The sequence below is a fragment of the Staurois parvus genome, unplaced genomic scaffold (genome assembly GCF_062004578.1).
Source record: "Staurois parvus isolate SC_StPar_1 unplaced genomic scaffold, SC_StPar_1.0 ptg000207l, whole genome shotgun sequence".
Taxonomy (NCBI): Eukaryota; Metazoa; Chordata; class Amphibia; order Anura; family Ranidae; genus Staurois; species Staurois parvus.
This window is the reverse complement of record NW_028318003.1, coordinates 5,941,174-5,963,639: the sequence shown is the minus strand read 5'-3', so window position 1 is coordinate 5,963,639 and position 22,466 is coordinate 5,941,174.

Here is a 22,466-nt window from a genome sequence, read left to right as displayed (position 1 = left end):
AAAAAATTTAAAAAAATCAAATTTCGTCATAAATTTAGGCAAAATGCATTCTGCTCCATGTCTTTGCTAGAAAAAATCCCAATACAAGTAACGTAATTGGTTTACGTGAAAGTTATAGTGTTTACAAATGGTACTATAGATACTGGATTTATTTTTTATATACTAATAATAGTGGCGATCAGTGCCTTATAGCAGGACTGTGGCGAGCATTCCTACACAATGAGGAACTGACTTGGTGTCACTGACATCCCCAGTGACACCAACACAGTGATCTGTGCTAAAAAAAAAGCACTGATACGGTACTAATGGCACTGGGGTAGAAAGGGTTAACAATGAGGGGCGATCAAAGGGTTATCTGTGTGATGGGAGCATTTTACTAGGGGGCGGGAGGTGTGTGCTTCACTGTAAGCACACTGATCGGAATGGCTGTGCTCACCCATCACGAGCAGTGTGCCCAAACTGACAGGGCGGAGGGCTGTTGGTAAACAATGCAGACCTCCTCCCTTTCAGTGATCACCGGTAATCACTGGCGGGGACCCAATGATTGACACCCGGGGCCGCATATGGTGGCGCAGATAGGGCGGTTGCGCATGTTCCCTACCTGGAAACACAGAATCACGTATATATACGTGATCCTGCGCACAGGGGCCTAAAGCGATTAAGTTGGTAACATCCAGCTCGAGTTCAACAAAGTACTAATCATGAACTAAACCATAATCAGGGACAGCCGAAATTAGGGCACAGGTAAAACCACAGTCCATTTCAATACCGGACCCTAAATTGATACGGTGTGACTACAAGGAGAGCTCAGGCCACAGTCTGGATTAGATAAACCAGCTGGTAGCCCATCTTTAACATCCAAAACAGTGTAATGTATATGACGTGTATTTGTGTATCAAAATTTGTGCACTGTTTGGAACGGTGTGTATCTAATTGATTGTATATTTGTTTCCAGAGTTCCTAGTTCTTAGCTGAAGGGTTCTTCTGTACAACAATCACAAAATAATAATGTATGGGTTCCAAAAAATGTTTTCTGCCCTGTAGCTTTCACTGAATCCAGTGTTGGGTATCCCAATGCTTAGGGTCCAGAGCAGTCTCCCCCTCAAGTTAACATCATTGCTCATATCTGGCAAATGTCAAAAAGAGAATCTGATAAAATGAAGTTGGAAAATATTAATATTAGTTTACTTGAGGAGAATAAATAGGCCACTAAATAATCCTAGATCAAATTTGTTCGATGAGCATCGTAGGTTCAGATGAGAAGTGAAAAGTCAGATCTTGACTCTCTTTCAGCATTGAAGTCTTTGAAATGGTTGTCAATAATTAAACTTTTTTTTGGAACAAGAGATTGTTGCAGAGTAGATTGGAATTTCTGGTGGCAACTGGTGAGTTACAAAAACAGTTAGCCATTAGCCTGAAAGTGTTAAGCTGTGAAGAAAGATATTTGAAAAGCAGGGTCGTAGATATTTTTTTCCCAAGGGGTTCAGTCCAGGATGCCCAGAGGAGGACAAATAGATGGTGCACTAATTGTGGGTGCAGCAAAAATCCATGTTCTTTAATCGGTTGAGGTGGAACAATGATGTACCGCTCGCTCTCCGCCTTGCCCAATCAGAGAATGCTATGCATTCACTGAGACATGCAAAGCATTCTCTGAACGACGCTGGTGCTGGAGAGGGCAATTCAACAGGGCAGCCACTTGTGTTCACAATCCAATAGGGCAGACACTCGTGTTCACAATCCAACAGGGCAGACACTCGTGTTCACAATCCAACAGGGCAGACACTCGTGTTCACAATCCAACAGGGCAGACACTCGTGTTCACAATCCAACAGGGCAGACACTCGTGTTCACAATCCAACAGGGCAGACACTCGTGTTCACAATCCAACAGGGCAGACACTCGTGTTCACAATCCAACAGGGCAGCCACTCGTGTTTACAATCCAATAGGACAGACACTCGTGTTCACAATCCAATAGGACAGACACTCGTGTTCACAATCCAATAGGACAGACACTCGTGTTCACAATCCAACAGGGCAGCCACTCGTGTTCACAATCCAATAGGACAGACACTCGTGTTCACAATCCAATAGGACAGACACTAGTGTTCACAATCCAATAGGACAGACACTCGTGTTCACAATCCAACAGGGCAGCCACTTGGCACGGGACTCGAAACTAGAGGAGATTACTGATATAGCGGTGCCTACTACAGTGATTTCCAGCTGCTATACTCACAGGTAAAGCGGACAGTAACGTAGTGGCTCTGAGGAAGAGGCAGCTCCTCGAAACGCGCTAGCCTATTGGATGTCTACACTCCCCATTGCGGACAGTAACGTAGCACGGTTTTGACAAAGCTGCTCTTTCATGGTGTGCCTTTGACTATACTGTCGTTTGTGAGTACAATACCTATTTTTATCTCTTAAACATTTTTTAAGGTAATGCACTAGGCCGGTGCACCCTCTGTTTTTTCTTTCTCCATGGTATAAGCATAGTTACATTGGTCTAAGCTGGACTAATATAACATAAAAATATCCATACCTGGAATTCTTCTTCAAGTCTCAGATGGGTACTCAATCTGCTGTCTGGGCTTTTTTACTGAGTTATTGTGCAGATGCTCTGGGGAGTCAGTTGGACACCCCTACCCCCTCTTATCTACACCAGTGTTGCAAATACTTACTAGATGCATCCACCCCCTGCATGTAAATCATAAAATTCTGCCAGTGAATAACAAAATCCTATTTGAATATTTTTATATGGCTGAAGGTTGATGGTAAGCTTCTATGAAGGATAAGTAAACCCACCATGGTCTTCAGACATTAAGGTAGCCCATTTTCCTCCTTCTGTGATATACTGTATATGAACACTTTTCTTGTTAGGTGAGCTCTGGCTTATATGCAGTCCTTTATCTGATACCCCTATAATGTTAATGTCCATTCCTCCAATGCATTATACTGATCAACAGCACAGTGTACAGAAAAATAGAAGCTACTTAGTTTTATTTCTTGTTTCAGACCATCTCAGCTGTGACAGGACGAGGAGAACAATAATAAGGAGAAATAGGATTCATGACTAACATAAATTATATTTATAGTCTTGGGTAAATTGAAGGAAAACGTTGTCATTGTAATAAAAGTATAATAGGAACTGGGCTGCCTGCTTAGATACAAATAGTGCTTAGTTGGGTTTTAACACAGCACAAAAAAACAATGGTTTTGGCTTTGTATGTTATTTTGCATCTGTTACATTTGCTAAGTTTACATCCTGTGATTTTTCCTGTGATAAAAATATATTGATTTAAGAAACTAAATTGTTTCATGGACAAAGAACTCTGGAAAGTGTCCGTGCCTTTTATATAACTGGATATGGAAAAGTCCTGCCCTATGTTTGGAAGTACCATTACCATAAACCCAAGTAGCACAAAGATATTTGTTGTATTACACTATTTGCTTTATTATTATTTCTCTGTGACCATCACTTGTTTATTATTGCTCTGTGCCTTTTAAGCTGTCTCCTTCTGTCTAAGCTGAGCTCTTTCTCTTACCGTACTTGTGTATACTCCTCCCCCCTGCCTTTCCCTGTAATCATTCCACTGTATCCTGTCTTCCTGAATGCATCTTTCATGAGGCTACAACATTAATGTTTTTCTACCTATGATATTCTCCATTAAACGGAACATTGAAATGGGTTTCCTCATCTGATTTCCTCAATATGTGAGTTTATTCATTGAGTTAAACTATCTGACCCGATAAGGGATAAATTCAACACCACATAGTATAGCTGTATACATGGCTGGAGATAACGTTTATCGTCCTGTAGAGTCAGAATAATATTATTATATTATGGATATCTGCTGGATGTTTCAACTGGATATCATTACTTCTTGACTTTGTATCAATCTTCATAGCCTTATTTATTGAACCATAAACCTTAAGAAAAGTGAACTTTCGTTCAGCTTTATATACTTTTTCCAAAAAGGTACCTACTTTTGCCTACTTTTTCAGCTGCAGCACATTGGATGCACAGCTTCAGAAACTCACGAATAAGCAATTTCTGGATTTCTACCAGCACATGTGTAGTCTGCTGTCTTTCATAGAACACTAGGTTGTAAGAGCGAGCAGATGTATGGAGGGAAGGAAGCCAGTGGTGCTCATTGGTGAGCTTCAGATACCATGCATCAAATGCTGCGTAAATCCTGCAACTGAAAAGTAAGCAATTATTTGAAAAATGGGGCACAGCAATTTAATCTATTAAAGAGGGAATAAACTGAAAACTAAAAATGAAATATATTTCAGTTTACCAATCTTTAGATGTGGTGGCTGCATTAGTTTTTTGTTTTTAGTTTTTTTTTCCCTCTGTTTTCACCTGGTAATCTGGCCAATAACACATCTCCTTTATTAGAGTGTCACCACTCTGGATGAAGAAGCACAGGGGACACCTTTAGGAAGCAGCATTGTCAGTCTGGGGGGAGGGGAGTGTTAGATGGAATAGGAGATTTAGATACACTAAGAAACTGAACTCCTCACACTGCTTTTACAGCAAAAGTTTTCTTTCTTTTGGGATAAAGATGTTACATAAATAAACGCTGATCAGTAGGCTCCATGCAGAGTGGACGTTTTAATAATGCTGGTAACATTAGCTGTGTAAAGTCACGTTAAAAACATGAGTTTTTCTGCTTTTTTTGCGGTTTTACATTAGCGTTAAGTGGCGTTTTGCTGCGTTTTTTAGCAAAAAAAAATGTTTATGCTGAAAAAAAGTTCAAAAACACCAGTTTGTTGTGTTTTACCACGTTTTTCAGCGTTAGAGCATTTCTACAGCTAAAAATCTCCTCTAGAAACCCACTAGTTTTGTTTTTTTTCCAGCCAAAAAAAACGTTGATTACAGTCTGTGTTTATGGACACAGGATGACATGCTGGGGAGTTTACTGGCTGTAGAAAAAAACATCAAAAGCCAAAAACAGCTGCTGTAAAAACATCCAGTGTGCATGAGGACTTATAAGCACCCGTCAATGTTAAATGTTTTTATTAACCCTCTAACTGCAAAATCAAGTCCAGAGCACAATTCCGAGTTGTAAACAAGTTATACAAACAGAAAACAGTGCAGCGCTAAAAAAAGACAAACCGTTTAAATTAAATAATAATTATTGATAATAATAAATTATAAGTATTAGATTATTTGTGATATAAATATAAGTGGATAAAGCGCTATGATTGGCTCAGTGAAAAGAAAATATGTGCAATTGTGAAAGTCCTAAAGCAAAGAGTGTTCATAATGATGTGAAGGCGTGACACGATCGAGTCAGCATAGAATGTTGCAAATGGGTCCTGTTGCACAGATTGTGTCAAATTATTCCATGTGGCTTTATCCGTGCAGGAGATTAATAAAAATGCGCACTCACCAGATGCGCATAATCAAAGCGCAATATGGTGAATGGTATATTACAACCAAGAATCAGCAGGAAGCCCCTTTAAACAGACCAGACAGACAGCGTGGGAAAAGATTCTTCCTCTGGACATGGGACTCCTCTGCAACCGCACCTCCACTGGGGTCCTGGGGATCATTAGCTGTAAAAGAAGAGAGTGTATGCTCACCTTTCCTAGTGCCCAAGCTGACAAACCTTTCTCCATTCAGTAGATATAGTCTCTTGAAATCTGCTGGGAAACCTGAGAGTGTTGATCTCCTGGCTGCCCCACAGCTCTGTGTCAGGAATGGACTCAGCACTGATGGTGGGACTCACTTGCCGTGTGGGCTGCAGTACCAGGGCTGACCAGCGGGTGCTCTCAGCAGCCAGAAGCTCACTCCTGCAATCAGCCAACACCTGGGGCTGATTGCAGGAGGTGTATTTAAGGAATGACCAGGCCTGTGATCAGTGCCTTGGTGTATGTTTCCCATGAGCCCCTGTACCTTGTATCCTGTGTTCCTGCCTATCTGCCTAGTTGCTGACCCTGCTTTGATCCTGACCTCTGCTGACCGTCTCCTGTTGAACCCCTGGCTTGCCAGACCATCCTTCTGCCTGATCCTCTGTAACGCGCTGCCCGTGAGTTACTGAACCCGGCTTGTGACCCTGACTATTCTCTCCCTGCTCCTCCGGTACCTCACTGCCCGCACGTTGCTGACCTGGCCTGCCTGACTACTCCTGACGCTACACAGACGATCCATCCATCCCGCACGGATCCAGTCACTACTGTACAAACCTGCCAGCCCCTTCACATCAGGCTTTCCCCCGGTACATACCCTCGGCGGACCCCTCTACCACATTTGGGTGCACTCAGGGGCCGCGACCTGGTCTCAGTCCTGCGCCAAGTCCATCCCCACCATCAGGGGCTCTAGTGAAAAGGCAGACTGGGGCTTAGACTCCGCGCCCTGGGGAATCCTATTCTGTGGGTCACTAGAGATCCCGCTGGGCGGTGCCTGACAGTACCTTACGGCCCGCCTGACCATTCCACCTCTCCAGCCCTGACTACGCCAATGTTCCTGAAGCCTGCTACTTCCCTGTGTCAGTCCACACATCTCTGGTCATACCCGGATCCCTGACACTGTTATGATGAAACGCTGGTAGAGCTAACAATTTTGTTAAAATTTTGTATTGTTTTGTGTTTGTTTGGTGGTTGCAGGTTTTCTTTTGCTTATCTGCATTTGAAGGCTGCTGGACACACAAAAAGTTATGAAACATGGTCACCATGCATATGCACTTTTGGAAAAAAAAAATTTTTGCATGCGCAGTTTGACATGAAGCATATGTACAGTACGCACTACGCACCTTGCATTTGACATACGTGTGTAATTAAAGAACTTGTCCTCATGAGCACAAAGGTCACCATACATGATCCACAACTGTCCTGTCTTCCTTTGCGATGACTGGATGAATCCAGTACCTACACCTTTTCCTCCTCTTCTTCAATTACCACTGCCACACCAGCTGTAATGACAGCTGCAATTGCATAGGGCAGAGAGAACATGATTGCTGACCTCCACAAAACACAAAGAAAATGAGGTAAAGGAAAAGAAATTCACAGGAGCAGGAAAATTGTCACAATAGATATTGTTATCATTGACCAAAGCCAAAATCTCATTACATCAAAGTCACAGGAAAGTCGCAATGCAAAGTTGCACTGAAAGCTGCACGACTTTGGGGATGCCAACCCTAAAAGACATTATAATGCATAGGGACCATTTTGGAAAAAGTATGCAAAGCTAAACTAAAACCCCTTCACTTCTGTTAATGCTATGAATATGATTGAAATGAGGTGAAAAATATGAAGCGGTAATGATATCCATTCGAAGCCTACATTAGATATCCATCACAATAGAAATTTTGAGATTTGAAGGTGGCTGAGAGCAATAGAAGGTACAATTCCGAGTTAAGAATACTTGAACATATATTTTCTTTTTTAAACCAGCGTTTAAACATGTATAAATATTGTGAACACTCCCAAAGTATAAATAGCTACAACAAAAGAAAGAAAAGATAAAATACTTTCACCCTTGAAAGTGATATAACAAACAAATTGCTCTTTTCATTTATCCCTATAATACCCTTTCTCAAATAAATGTATGTAAATAAAATCAAATATACAAACACAGACGTGTAATAACACTCAAATTGGATGAAAAAATAAAAATAAAATAAGTAAAGCTATAGTGTCCAAAAATTGTCTTTCAACCAAGTCAGATCACTTTTTCTCCTCTTTCATAACTTCTTCTTGTGATATTATATATGGAATTTCAAACACGATGATCCAATGCAGAAAACCTCAAAAAATATAAACCGCAAATAGTGTATTACCTTAATTACATATAATTGTGCACTATGTGTCATGCACACTCCATAAAAGGTGTTCAAACCGTGAGAAATAAATAAATAAATAAATAAATTTGTTTTATCTATATATATACTCTAGATGTGCACCAACAAAATAACCCAAAATGCGTGTAAAGTATATCTCATTAATTGTGACAGTGAACTCAACACACTGCAACCACTACTACTATACCATAAAATAAATGTGAATCCAAACAATTAGTGTAAAAGTGACCACTCCAACCTAGTGCAACAAATGAACAATTACCCTATAGAGGTAATAATCCGCTTTACAAAGTGGTGGATGGCTGCACCTCCAAATTTCTCAAACTTCCTTTAAACATATATCCACTTTCTTTAGGCATATCTCCACATCCCTCATAAGGTAAAATAGGCAGTTAGAGGTTCTTAATATGTCTTCAGTCTGATCATTTGATGCACAGGGTCCTCTTCCTCCTTTGTTCTGTGGCTTTCAGCTCTCCAGACAGAACTTGTATGATCCCCAGGCCAACTGTTGGATCATACAAGTTCTGGTTATTTTGTTGGTGCACATCTAGAGTATATATATATAGATAAAACAAATTTATTTATTTATTTTTTTCTCACGGTTTGAACACCTTTTATGGAGTGTGCATGACACATAGTGCACAATTATATGTAATTAAGGTAATACACTATTTGCGGTTTATATTTTTTTGAGGTTTTCTGCATTGGATCATCGTATTTGAAATTACATATATAAGATCACAAGAAGAAGTTATGAAAGAGGAGAAAAAGTGATCTGACTTGGTTGAAAGACAATTTTTGGACACTATAGCCTTATTTATTTAATTTTTTCATCCAATTTGAGTGTTATTACACGTCTGTGTTTGTATATTTGATTTTATTTACATACATTTATTTGAGAAAGGGTATTATAGGGATAAATGAAAAGAGCAATTTGAGCGTTTAAACATGGCCTTAAGCAGTGCCATTCAGTAAAATGGCTCTTCATGGCATTGCTCTAGCTGTCTATAGTAACCACAATGCAGTAATAATTCTTCTAAATTCGATAAGAAAACTAAAGAATGGATTACGCTGGGTCCTCTAAAAGCATGTGCAATTCCCCTTGTTTAACATAATTAATGAGGCCATTTACCCAGATTGCCCTTTCAGTCTCAAAATGCTTTGTATCCTATGCATTTGTATCATTTGAAAGGCAAGAGGTGGGGGTATTTTAAAGTGATTCTAAGGGTTCATTTTTTTTTTAATAACAAACATGTCTGTACTTACCTACTGCATGCAGTGGTTTTGCAGATCCTCCTCTTCTCGGGTCCCCTGTGGGCTCTCCTGGCCCCTCCCTCCTGCTATGGGGGCACCCACTGCTCCATGTGTCCATTCACACACAGAGCCGAGGCTTGGCCCTGCCCCCTCTCTCTCCTCATTGGCTGACTGGATGTGATTGACAGGAACAATGGTTCCCGCTTGCTGTCTCAGCCAATGAGGAGGCCGAGACTCTGGCTGTCGAGGCTGTCATTCACATCACTGGATCGCGATGAGGCTCAGGTAAGTATTGAGAGGACTGGGGGCACTGCTGTACACAGAAGGTTTATTACCTTCATGCATAGAAAGCATGAAGGAAAACAACCTTCAGCCTTTACAACCACTTTAACCTCAGAGAGCTCACTGCATTTATTAGGCTTTTTCTTTAATGAAACATAATATTCCTCATCATTAGGTTGTACAGTCCGGTAAATTATAAATCTGCATGGACATGTCCAGCAGCATGGTAACCACAGGTACAATTTCTAGAGATCACAACCATTCCACATTAAGCTCATTGCCTATAGAGAAAAACAAAGAGGAATCCCATTGTCCAGCAATGTCTTGTTTCATCAGACTGAGTCCTACAGCACCCCTGCAGGTATATACTGGTTTTGCAATTTATCTATTTTTGATACAATGCCGTATTATAGTCATATACAAAGTAAGCGCAATGTGCAATGATGATGTGGTAAAGCTTCTAATCAAATATCAATCTTGTGTGGTAAAACGTGGAAAAAAAAACATTTTAAATCCACCCTTGCACTTCCCCTTGGCACTGCAATGGTTAAATGCTGGTTTAGTCTAGGGTCAGAGGATTAAGGTGTAAATAATGATCTTACTCCTCTTTCCAGCAGGCTTCCTCCAGCACTGTGACTGGTCCTTCAAAGCTTATCCGTAAGCTGTGATTGGCTCAGGTAGCACTCCAGTCTCCTATATGTACAATACAGGGTTAATGCATGTATTGTATGTGAGAATGTATTTATTTCAGGTACTTATATAGCGCCATCAATTTACGCATATATATTGTACATTCACATCAGTCCCTAACCCTGAAAAGGTGTACAATATAAGGTCCCTAACTCATATTCATACATACACATACTAGGCCCAATTTAGACAGGAGCCAATTAACCTACCAGCACGTCTTTGGAATGTGGGAGGAAACCAGAGCACCCGGAGGAAACTCACGCAAGCACAGGGAGAACGTGCAAACTCCAGGCAGGTGGTGCCGTGGTTGGGATTCGAACCAATGACCCTAGTACTGCCAGGTGGAAGTGCTAACCATTTAGCCACTGTGCTGCCCATTTTAAGGCTCCGCCCACATATTGGAAATTGGGGAGGAGAGCGCTGAAGTGAGATATAAGGTAAGTTAAACAGAGTCTTCTGTAATCACCTAGACATGACAAGCTCTGCAAGGGTGGAGTTTATAAAATTCTTGAAGTCGAACGCTAAGGTAAACTCCAGTTTTGACTAAAAAAAACAAACTACTGTCTGTGATTGCTAAACAAACGTTTTTGTAATGTAGCATTATTAAATTACCTTTTCCATTTCAGTCTCCAGACACCTACAGTTTCCTACAGCTAAAGAAAAAAAAATGAGAATGTCTTCACCTTGCCTTAATATTGCAATAACACTAATATACTGTAGTTTGTAGATGAGATTGTCCAACATTCACCTCTCAGTGGTCTTGTAACTGGCTTACTGTACAGGTCAGAGTACAGGCAGCGCTGGCAATGTTTTATCTTTATGAGAGAAACTTGCATATACAGTGGCTTGAAAAAGTATTCATACCCCTTGAAATTTTCCACATTTTGTCATGTTATAACCAAAACCGTAAATGTATTTTTTTGGGATTTTATGTGATAGACCCAATACATTGGATTGAATATTTTTCTCCAACCACAAATTCTCAGAATAAAGTGGTTGTTAAGGCTTATATTTTTTACCCTAATGCATTATAACTGCAACCCTTTACATGCAGCTCCCCCCCGCCCCTTCCCAAATACATACCTGAGCCCAATCTCGATTCAGCGCTGCTCTCTCCACACTGGACACAGCCATTGGCTCCTGTTGCAGTCAATCAAAACCAGTGGCAAGGGAGCGGAAGGGCGGGGCTTGTTATGGAGGCACTTGGAAGCTGGGAGGAGCCAGGAGCACCAGAGGGGGACCCCAGAAGAGGAGGATTGGGACTGCTCTGTGCACAGCCATTGCACAGAGCAGGTAACTATAATATGTTTGTTAATAAAGAAAAAATAACAGCTTTACAATCACTTTAATATCTGGAATCTGACTAAGCCATTCTTGTTTAGTTTTGGCTTCATACTTAGTGTCATTAGCTTGACAAAACACGAATGTTTTCCTCCAGGCCTTCCATATTTTTGTTGTATTTATTCTACCTTACAAACCTTTCAGGGTCTGCTGTAGAGAAGCATCCCCAAAACGTATTGCTGCCATGCTTCATGGTGTTGGTGACGTGTTACAGTGATATACCTAGGCCAAAGTACCTTTGCCTAGGCCAGGGGTCTCCAAACTTTTCAAACAAAGGGCCAGTATACTGTCCTTCAGTCTTAATGAGGGCCAGATTAGGGCCAGTGAGGACAGAAAATGTCCTGGGCCCTAGCATCAGTGAGAATAAACATGGCCTCAGGGTTGTTGGTCAGTAGGAGGAGTAGTTCCCCACCATGGGTATTAGTAGGAAGACGTACACCATCATTGGTTTCATGGGAAGAAGTACCGCCTCTTTGTTGGTCTCAGTTGGAGGAATAGTGCCCCAAGGGCTGGATAAAGGGTAGCAGAGGGCCGCAGTTTGGAGATCCCTGGCCTAGGCCAAAGTTTAGTCTGATAACTAAAAAAAATATACTTTGGCTTACCTCTAAGTTCCATTTCTTAGAGTACTTTATAGGACACAGGTGGAGTCAGTTGTGTTTTTTGGTTTTGAATTGCCCTAGGCAAGACTAAAATCGGGCGACCCCCACAATCTAAATTTCATGTTTAAGATCACCATGCAGCCACCTATTGAGGGGAACAGCAGGCCACTGGGAAGAGGCTTCAACTAAGCTAAGGGGACAGGGCCAGCGCGGGAGGGGACGGGGCCAGCAGAGGGGACACTGTGTGTGGGGACACGTAACCCTTGCCACAGCTGTAGCGCCTTATAGTATCATCAATGGATGCAGTATATGTTGGAGTCATGTGTTCAGTGAACACCCAGCACCCATGGATTATATGCAACTAGCCTGGAGGCAGCATGGCTCCCCTGAAAGATGTCACCCAAGGCAAACGCCTTGTTGCCTCGTGATAGATATGCCCCTGAGCTGAGTATTCATAGATCCTGAGTTGCAGACTGGTAGCTTCAGGTGATTGAACACTGGCAAGCTTTTGCAGACATGCCCCCAGCTATTCACCCCTATAACCCTACCCAACTCACTTTTGTAGCAAGCAATGCAGAGTAACCCAGAAATAGAATTGACAGGTAAGTCAAAATTATTTATATCTTACACAGTACAGAAAACAACACTGGGCAACAGAGGCTTGGTACCAAGAAACGCCCACTATACTGGCACAGTGAGCACGTAAAAGAGCAGAAGTCGAGGTCTGGCGAGGAATTGTCTAACCCATCAAGCAACAGTGAACTTGGAAGTAGGGTGTCCTTTGCAGGGTGGGACAAATAGGTAGTCTGTATTCTCCATAGAAGCTGTGCTTTGAGGCAGACTCTGATGGCTTTGGATATTGCGACTACATTGAGGTGGATAACTAATACCACCTTAAAAAAAAAATTATGAATCCATGCTTCCATGTTGTCTACGCCAAATTCTGAACCTACCATCTGAATGTCGCAGCTGAAATTGAGACTCATCAGACCAGGCCAACGCTTTTCCAATCTTCTATTGTCCAATTTTGGTGATTCCGTTCGAATTGTAGCCTCCGTTTCCTGTTCTTAGCCGACAGGAGTGGCACTCGATGTGGTCTTCTGCTGCTGTAGCCCATCAAATTAAAGCTGACAGTCTGCAGTTAAAGCACATCTTGTTCGTTTCATTTCAAATCCATTGTGGTGGTGGTGGTGTATAGAGCCAAAGATGTTAGAATTGTGTCAATGTCCCAATATTTATGGACCTAACTGTATATGAATGTTATTGGTAAATTTCTTATGTGTTCATTTAGAAATTCTCCTTGCATTTATTTATCCCTGAAGAAGATCAAAAAGTGGAATGATCGAAACACGGTGCAGTAACTTTTGGGAATTTTATCATAATGTGAAGGAAATATCTTTCACAAATACATCAACGTAATAAAGTATATGTTTTAAAAAAAAAGTCCTTTTGAGTATATGTGTAATGATATGGTTGCTGCATTAACCACTTCAAGTCCAGACACTTTCACCCCCTTCCTGCCCAGGCCGATTTTCAGCTTTCAGTGCTATCACACTTTGAATGACAATTGCGCAGTCATGCAACACTATAGCCATATGAATTTTTTTTTTTTTAGACAGATAAAACTTTATTTTGGTGGTATTTATTCATTACTGGGATTTTTTTTTTTTGCTATATAAATTAAAAAGTCCAAACATTTTGAAAAAAAAAAAAGTATTTTTCTTATAAAATTTTGCAAATAAATAATATTTCGTCATAAATCTTGGCCAAAATGTATTCATCCATCTTTTTAGTACAAAAAAAAAAAATAACCCATATTAATTTATAACCAAAAACTATAATTTTTAAAATTTTTTCTTAAATTTTTTTTTTTTTTATATGATTGGAGTCGAGGATCAGTCCCAAGTATTACAGACACCTTGCTGGAATCAGGGCGGACTTGTTGAAGTTTAGCACCTAGTCAAACTTCGGCAGAGTGTGTGTGGCAATCGCCACGTTGTCTATCAGTGCAGCACAGGACTCCACTTGCAAAAGGTGGCCAAATAGGCCACCGCCCCATTGTTGTAACAAAAAAAAAAAAAAAAAAAAAAAAAAAAAAAAAACAGCCAGCATCTTGGTGAGCAGCCAGTTGGGTGGAAGCCAGACCAAAATGGAACGCCACAAACTGATTGTGTGCATTCCCAACTGCAAAGTGCAGGAAGCACTGATGTCTGGCTCAGATGGGAATGTGAAGGTACATGTCCTTGATGTCTCTGGAGGCCAGAAAAATGCCCTGATGAAGGGAGGCCACCACAGAATGGATGGATTCCATCTTGAACCTCTGTAATTTCACAAAGTAATTCAGGGCATTGATATTCAGTATCACATGTACACCTTCCTTTTTCGGAACAGTAAACAGGTTGGAGTAAAACCCCTGAAACCTTTCCAAACCTGAAACCAGGGCTATGAAGCCCTGGAGAAGCAGGTCTTGCTCAGCCCTGAAGACAGCCTGCAGGTGAGCCACAGTGAGATGATGATTAGAGGGAAGAACCTGTTTAGTGGATATCAAAAAAATTATATTATGTAGCCGAACAGTATCAGTTCGCAGGCCCATGTGTCGGAAAACTGAGAGGTCCACGGATCCATGAACTAACGAAAGCAACCACCGACCTGAGAACCAGGTGGGGACAAGCCTTCATGCTGAGGCAGGTCTTGTCCACAGGCTTGTTGGGCTTGCAAGTCCAAGAGCGTTAGGTGCCCTTTGAAAACTGTGATCTCTTATTGAGGAGCCTAGTGAATGAAAAAGCCGCTTGTGTGCAGAGAAGGGGGAACCCTGCCTCCTTACCTTTCCTGGATTGTGGAAAGAAGGTACTCTTCCCACCCAGTCATTGATAATGTCCTCTAGGGTGGAACCAAAAAGCCACGCACCATGAAAGGGTAAATCAGCCAGGGCTTTCTTAGACATCTGGTCAGCAGACTAACACTTCAGGCGCAGCAACAGAGGAATCATCTTCGCTGTCAGAGGAATTGGGGGCTACATCTTCTGAGCATATTGAGAATGCTGGACCTGCTATGACAGATCTAGACTCTGAGGAGGAAGGTGAGGGTGGGGGGGGTGGGGTTTCTTACTCGCCTTGCACCCGAGCACCACCTCTAACTAGGAGACAAATTACTCTAGGACTGCCAACAGAGCGTCCAAGGGAATAGAGAACTCAGCGGACTCTGCCACCTCCACAAGGGCATTTGGGAAAGGGGGGGGGGGGGATACATATCTCTGAGATTCATAAAAAGAAAACCACCCCAGACTGTGGGGGTGGCAGCAGGACTCACCATCGTGACCCAGGACACCCCCCAAGGAGCAGCGCTGCAAGCCATCCGCAGCTGGCCGCATGGAGGATCATGCCACTTACCCTGGTCAACAGCCCAGTTGGCGCCGCCCCCCCACAAGCTCTGCAAACAGGGACTGCCACAGAGCCATGGTCACTTGGCTATGAGAATATGGCCGCAGTTTGATCACCTACAAAATGGACTACCACTCCCCATATGCCTCCTCAAATATGGCCATCATGCCTACAAGAAAATGGCCAAGGGTCACCCGCCCAGTTGTACCTCAGAAATAACCTCCCACACCAGGTCAACAATGCTGCTGGCCCCGCCACAAACCAGAGGAACCTTTGCATGTCCAAGACAGAGACAACATCCACCAGCAACGTTGGGGGTTTGAGCTGGTGGGAGTGCTGGCATAAGGTGAGGGGAGACCAGAAGAGGGGATGATTGGTAGACTGGAAAGCTGACAGAGGGCGGAACTGGCAGAGGGAAGGCTGACCAGCAATGTGAGCCCAAGCCTGCAGAATGGGGGGTGGAAGAGACCCTGCAGAGCCGACCATCCCAGGGAGAACCCGTATTCCGCCCGAGGTAAGATTCTGTTTACCGATCAAGCAGGAGTACAGGGTAATGCTCCTGACACAGATCCACCTCCCACCGAAGTGGGAGCTGTCAGTCAAGGTAACACTGACAGGGATTCCGGCACCTGGTCATGTGTCTCCGTAACCACAACAATTTTCCCATAAGAGAGATCAGGTCCATTACCTACAGAACCCTAGCAAAAAAACTGAGATGTCATGGAGGGGGAAGCTATAGGGGTATGCCCAAGGAAGGGGGGGGGTGTTTGTGTGCCCAAAAACTTTGCCGGTGTTCAATCGCCTGAAGTAAGCCCCCTATAACCCCAGTGTATGAATACCCAGCTTTTGTGCTCTACTGTGTACTTAAAGTGATGCTAAAGGTTCTTATTTAAAAACAAATATAAAAAATTATATTTCCCTGCTCTTTTCAATCGTTTTGAACAGAGCAGCCCCGAACCTCCTCTTCTCGGGTCCCCCACCAGCAATCCTGGCTCCTCCTCCATTGTGTGTCCCAGAGCAAGCCGATTGCTTCCAAGCCACCTCTGTGTGTCTGTGTGCCCCCACTCCCTCCTCACTGGCTGTGCTTGACAGCAGCGGGAGCCAATGGCTCCCACTGCTTTGCCTCGGACAATGAGAAGGCAGAGACCCAGGAGAGCTGCTGCTCTTGAGCACATTGCTGGATCACGGTCGGGCTCAGGTAAGTATTAGGGGGGCTAAGGGGGAGCTGCTCACTAAAGACTTCAGCCTATTGAACCCCTTTAAGATAGCTAGATTGATCTGCAAGAATAGATTGACTGTTTACAGAAGTACACCGATGACATCTCGGTTTAGTTAGTGACAAAATGTTGGCATAAAAGTTGAAGCACTGCAGGGGAAGAATCAGTGGCATGTTACCGTGGCAGGGGACGACATACTTATTGTACTTAGGCTGATATCAACTAGAGATCTGGGGCTCAGGAATACTTTCAGAAATCAGTCTGAACACAGTTTGCTGTGCCATCCATAAATGCAAGTTAAAGCTCTGCAATGCAAAGAAGAAGCCATATCTGAACATGATCCAGAAATGCTGCTGTCCTTTCTGGGCCAAATCTAACTCAAATGGTCTGTTGCAATGCAGAAAATGGTTTTGTGGTCAAATAAATTCTTCTTGGCAACCATGGGTGTCGTGTCCTCCAAACTAAAGAGAGGGATCTTCTGGCTTGTTATCAGCACTCAGTTCAAAAACCCTTAATCTCTGATGGTATGGGGGTGCATTAGTGCATATGGAATGGACTGCTTGCACACCAATAAGGCACCATCAATGCTTAAACAGTTTATACATTTGATGTTTTCTATTTTCTATTGTGAATAAAAAATTAGTTTGAGATTTTCAAAATATTGCAGTCTGTTTCTATGTAGATTTTACACAGCGTCCCAACTTTTTTGGAATTCGGGTTATACTATAAATTCATACTACTCCCCTCTGTGCTATACATGAAAGTCTCTACATCTCCCTCTCTTTGCGAGCCAAAATTTCCAGTCTGCCAATAAAGACCACTCGCACAAATGAACCATTTAAATATAGACATCATGACAAGTGTAGTTTGCAGAATTTGGGTATACAGCTTACTGTACAGCACTGCTTTCCCCAAACAAGTTCACAACATTTTAAAATAAACAAATGTGAGGCTGCTACCTGTTTTGTCAATACGTGCGGCTGGATAAGACAACGAATCTGTGCCTTGAACACTGCTACACCAACCGGCCATTAATGTAAGCAGATGGAAGTATGGCAACATGGCATTGCATAAAACCCACACAATCTGTATTGCAAATCCATCAAGAAGGGGAATCGTTACAGCACAGGTCGACGCATTTCAGCCCCTTACTGGGCCTTCGTTATAAATGGTGATTCCCCCTGTGTTTTGATGGATTTGCAATAAAGATTGTAAGGATTTTCTGCAAAACCATGTTGGCAGACCATCTACTTCTCACAAGTTCACAGCAAAAGCCGCCAATTTAAGACATAACACAAGTAAGGTTTAAACAGACAAAAAAAATTTATTTTAAAAATAATTTTCTCCCCAACAACTTGTACAGAAAACAAAACTGAAAATAAAATAAGAAAAGCTCTTTAGTCAAAAGAAGAATGTCATTAAATAAATAACTTGCATTTTTTTTCCTTTTTTTAGTATATTCTACAATCGTTAAAAGAAGACAGGCTTAAAATATAAACAAAATCAGGATGAGGGAGTTTATGGGGGCCCTCATCCGCAAGAATATTTACCTTTGGAGTCCTGAATAAATGCTCAAGACAACATTAATAAAGAGATAGGCTTATTGTTGTGAAACATTCAAGCTTTTAACACTGCCTACTACCCAAAATGGTGTTGTACGCATACAGCAGGGCCTAGGAAAACACCAGCTGCAGCACAGACTCAACCAGGTCTCTGTGCAACATTGGTAAAGGTAGAGTTTGGCAACATTACTGTGCCGAAAACAATCAATCCTTTACAAAAGGTGTGATATTCAAGGAAGATGTGAGTGCACTAATATTTATTTTTCCACATGCCAAATGCCAGCAGGTTTGACTTACGATGAATGCATTAAGTTCCTTAGCAAACTGCATTCTGCCACACTGCCTTAAATACCAACTGATGTACAGGCACATTGTGAAGGGACAACAGGAAATCAAGACCCTTTATACAACCAAAATGTATTTTTTTTCTGAGATTAAAAAAAAAAAAAAAAGAAAAAAAAGAATTTAACGCTTACATTTTGTAAACATGATACATGAAGTCAGGGCAAAGAGAAAGCAGTTAGCACACCTAAGGCCTATTCACACTTGTGCTTTCATTACGGTAAACTTCAGCACACTCAAGAGCCTGTCATGACAGTAATATGGGAGCCCTGGACCTGAACAAGCATTTTCAAAAAGATGTCAGAAATACTCATATACATAGGCGTGTTCCAGGTCACTTATTTACTACAGTGTGTAAAGGGAAATTTTAATGGTTGAGGCTCCATTTGTTTTTGTAAGTCTATGCACTTTTAAACTGATCTTTTATTTTAAGTAAACATTCTTTGTTTTACAAATATACATTAATGCCTAACAAAGGATTCCCAGAGCACTGTGAATTATCAAAAGAGACAGCACAGTAGTAGCTTGTGGTTCGTCTAACTGTAAATTGTTAGTAAAGATTCCAAGTTAGTGTCATACTAAAAATGTAACAAGACAGGCCAATGTATTTAAGGGCTTCAAAGGGTCTTTGTCAGGGCTTAAAAGCAACACTAGAGATGTTAGGTACTGGACTGAAAATTTTGAAAAGTTTCAAAAGACAGGCTTCAGACTTAACCAGCAGTTTTAAATACTTTGTATGCATTGATCTCCAACATTCACTACTACTGGTACTTTTGAGCCCTGATGAAGGGCTCCCTTTGGTCCTCCAAAAGTTCATTTGCCTATCTAGCTGTATTTTCATACTGAAATAAAAAAAATTGGAATCTTTACTAATGTCGTGGCATGTTTTTACAATCCTTTGCAACTTATCCAATGCACTCTCTAGAGGATCTTTTGTGTCATAAAAGTGCCTAATCAGTCACTGCACTTTACCAGACTACTTTGCAGGATCAAACTTTGGATCCAGGGCCTTCCACTCACATTTTCGAAAATTGATGCCATTTTGTTTGACAAAAACCTCAGATATAGATGCCCTTTAAAAAGGAGTCACTGCACCATCACTTTCACTTGTATAACCTTCAAACTGAGCTTGTCAAGTAGAAATGAACAGGCCCGCACACTGATACCATCAAATATGTAAACCCAGCTTTAATATAATAAGCAGAGGATTCTCAACAGTCTTGCCTGTTCACCTCCAACTGCAATGCGTTTCTTCCCACAAAGTATGGGGCCTGTTCCTTTCTATTTGACAAGTGGAGCAGCTGAACGCTCCTGGTTGTGCACCGGATGACAGTTGAAGCTACAGGGAAAGAGGCTAGTTTGGAGCGGCATAGCTACTATTATTTCAACTTGAGCTACTGAGCTCTGTAAAAAGGTTTTGGAGAAAATGTGAAAAAGGAGTCTAAAGTGCTACCTGCATTGAAGACTACATAATGCTCATATTTATTAAAGCGGAACTAAACTCTCTCAAACATCATTAACTACTGTGAATCCTTATGCTGTTAGCATTAGTAAATAGATAGAAAAGCTTATTATATTTACTTGTTTTAAACGTTTGCTTCCTGGCTTCTAGCCAAGGCCAAAATGCTGTCATACATCCTGTGAGTATTCATGTGAATCTCTCTAACTTCATCTGCTATTACTTAAGATGGCTGAGGCTAGTAATGCTAGGATATGGGGAGGGGGGGGGGGGGCTGTTTGCTTTGAATTTAATTAAAAAAAGTTTTCAGTTTGTGCTGCTCAGATACAGTTTAGTTCTGCTAACTAAAAAGGTTTTTATTTTTAGTCCTGACTGCAATTAAAATGTATACAAAACCACTATACATTCTCTTTAAAGATAAAAGCCAGAGAGCAAGAACCTTTAAAATGAATTAGCATCCCATATTTTTATCCTGACAGTCTCTTACTCTTCACTAAAGCTATAGGGATCATAGCTAGAGACTAAGTTGCTCGTGTTTTTTGCGAAATATATGTATTGCTATTGAGGCAATTAGAGCAAAGCTACCTTGCAGCAATTTTGATGCATTTTCCAGTGGCAAGTGTGCCATCCATATAATGCTTTTAATTAGGCTGAAAACTTTCAGTAGAAATATTATAGCCATTAGAAAAAGTAGGAAGGGTAGAGTTGGTAGTGATACAATTTATTAGACAATTTACAGTTAAAATGCATGCTTCCAAAACCCTTAGACCCCAATGTACTAAACAAATTCAACATGCTCATTTCAGAAAGAAAATTTATGCTTGCCAAAATAATTTTCACTTCATGAATGTGGGGAAGCTGTGCTGACTTCATTTATTCAGTCATGTGCAAGCAAAAACCTTTTTTTTTGGGGGGGGGGGGGGGGGGGTTTCCTTGCATGTGATCGGGTATTCTTTGCAGAGCGCATTGACACATTTTCTAAGCAAAGTCAAAATTCACTTGTGTAGCATGAACATGCTCAATTCCTTCATAAATCAGGGTCTTAGAGTCATATATAGGGAGATAGGGATTCAGATGTTTGAGGGCTTCTGACCTGCTTAATACATATGAGGGTAGCAATTGCTGGTGAGTTCTTCATCACCTAGGCAGAGTGGAATAGGTATTTGTAATCTCCATCAGTGCCCTAGAGTGAATAAACATGGATTTGAATGTTACAATGAGGACCAGCTGCATTTGATTTTTTTGGAGGAATGTAACTAGCAATTTAAATAGTGCAGTGTGACTCAATTATTCCCACACCACAGCAGGTAATTTATGTGGAAGACAGTTTATGTTCTGGTATGTTTTTGAATACTGGAGAGAATCCCACGAGAACATGGGAAGAACATACAAATATCCAAGCAGGCAGTGTTTTGGATGGGACTCAAATCAATTTAGGCTTCCTCATCAGGCATGACGTCTGGTATCATGTCCAAAAAGATACAAATACATTTGAAGTTTGAATTTGATATCTATTGAGCTATATAATAAATAGTATCACTTTAAAACCACTTTACCGGCTACCAAGTCAAGAATAAAAAGACACATTGACAATTACTCTTCTATGCTCCATCATAAATAAGGAAATTAACCTTACTTGGCCTAAATACCCTAGGTGGTAATGCTACTTCTTAAAGCGCATCTGCTCCCAAAATATGGACCTCAGTATTTATATACTCTTAACAAGCTGCAAAATAGCTTAAAAACAAGCCCTAACTAAACTGTATAGCTGCAGGCACTGTAAAGAAATTAATATGTAGATTAACAAAAGCAATAGATTGGTGACTCCTATGTTTCTGGCAGTTGAGAACTGCCAGCCATCAAATGTGAATAGCAGGCACCAAAACTGTTAGAAACCAAATTCAGGGTCTCTTGAGATGTTTGAGGATGAATTCCTTCAAAGTATCTGCAGCTACACAGGTCAATGAGGACTTTAGTTTTAAAGTGCTCTTGATGTTAAAGAACACGTAAACACTTTAATGTCCATAATCTGGATATTGGTGCAGTTTAGGTTCTGGCACCTTCTGTTACCTGTAAGTACTTGTGTTAATCTACAAATCAATCTTTTTACTCTTGTGCAACCCCTTGGATCTAGGTTTTATTCATGCATTTTACCCCGTGTTTCTTATTCAATAGTCAAAATGCAAACATCTGGCATTTGACAGTTGAACAGGAATGGAATATAGTGTGAGGTGGGGGAAAATCACAACTCAGAAAGCAGTGAAAGCCCTGTATACAATCTGGGCCTAGGTTCCAAGGGGTTCCATTGGACACAGATCATTTTGTAAGATGTGTACAGCTACTTTGGGCACCACAAAATTCCTTAACTTCAGCAGTATTGTTAGGCCAGGTCTTGTTCACATTAGGTAGTGAATGTATCATGTCTACTACTTGGAGAGAACTGAAAATTCCCCTTAAGTGACTGGGAAAAACTACTATTGTACAGTTCCCTGCATTCACTGAGCTTGACAACTACTTTCCTCAGCATGGAAAA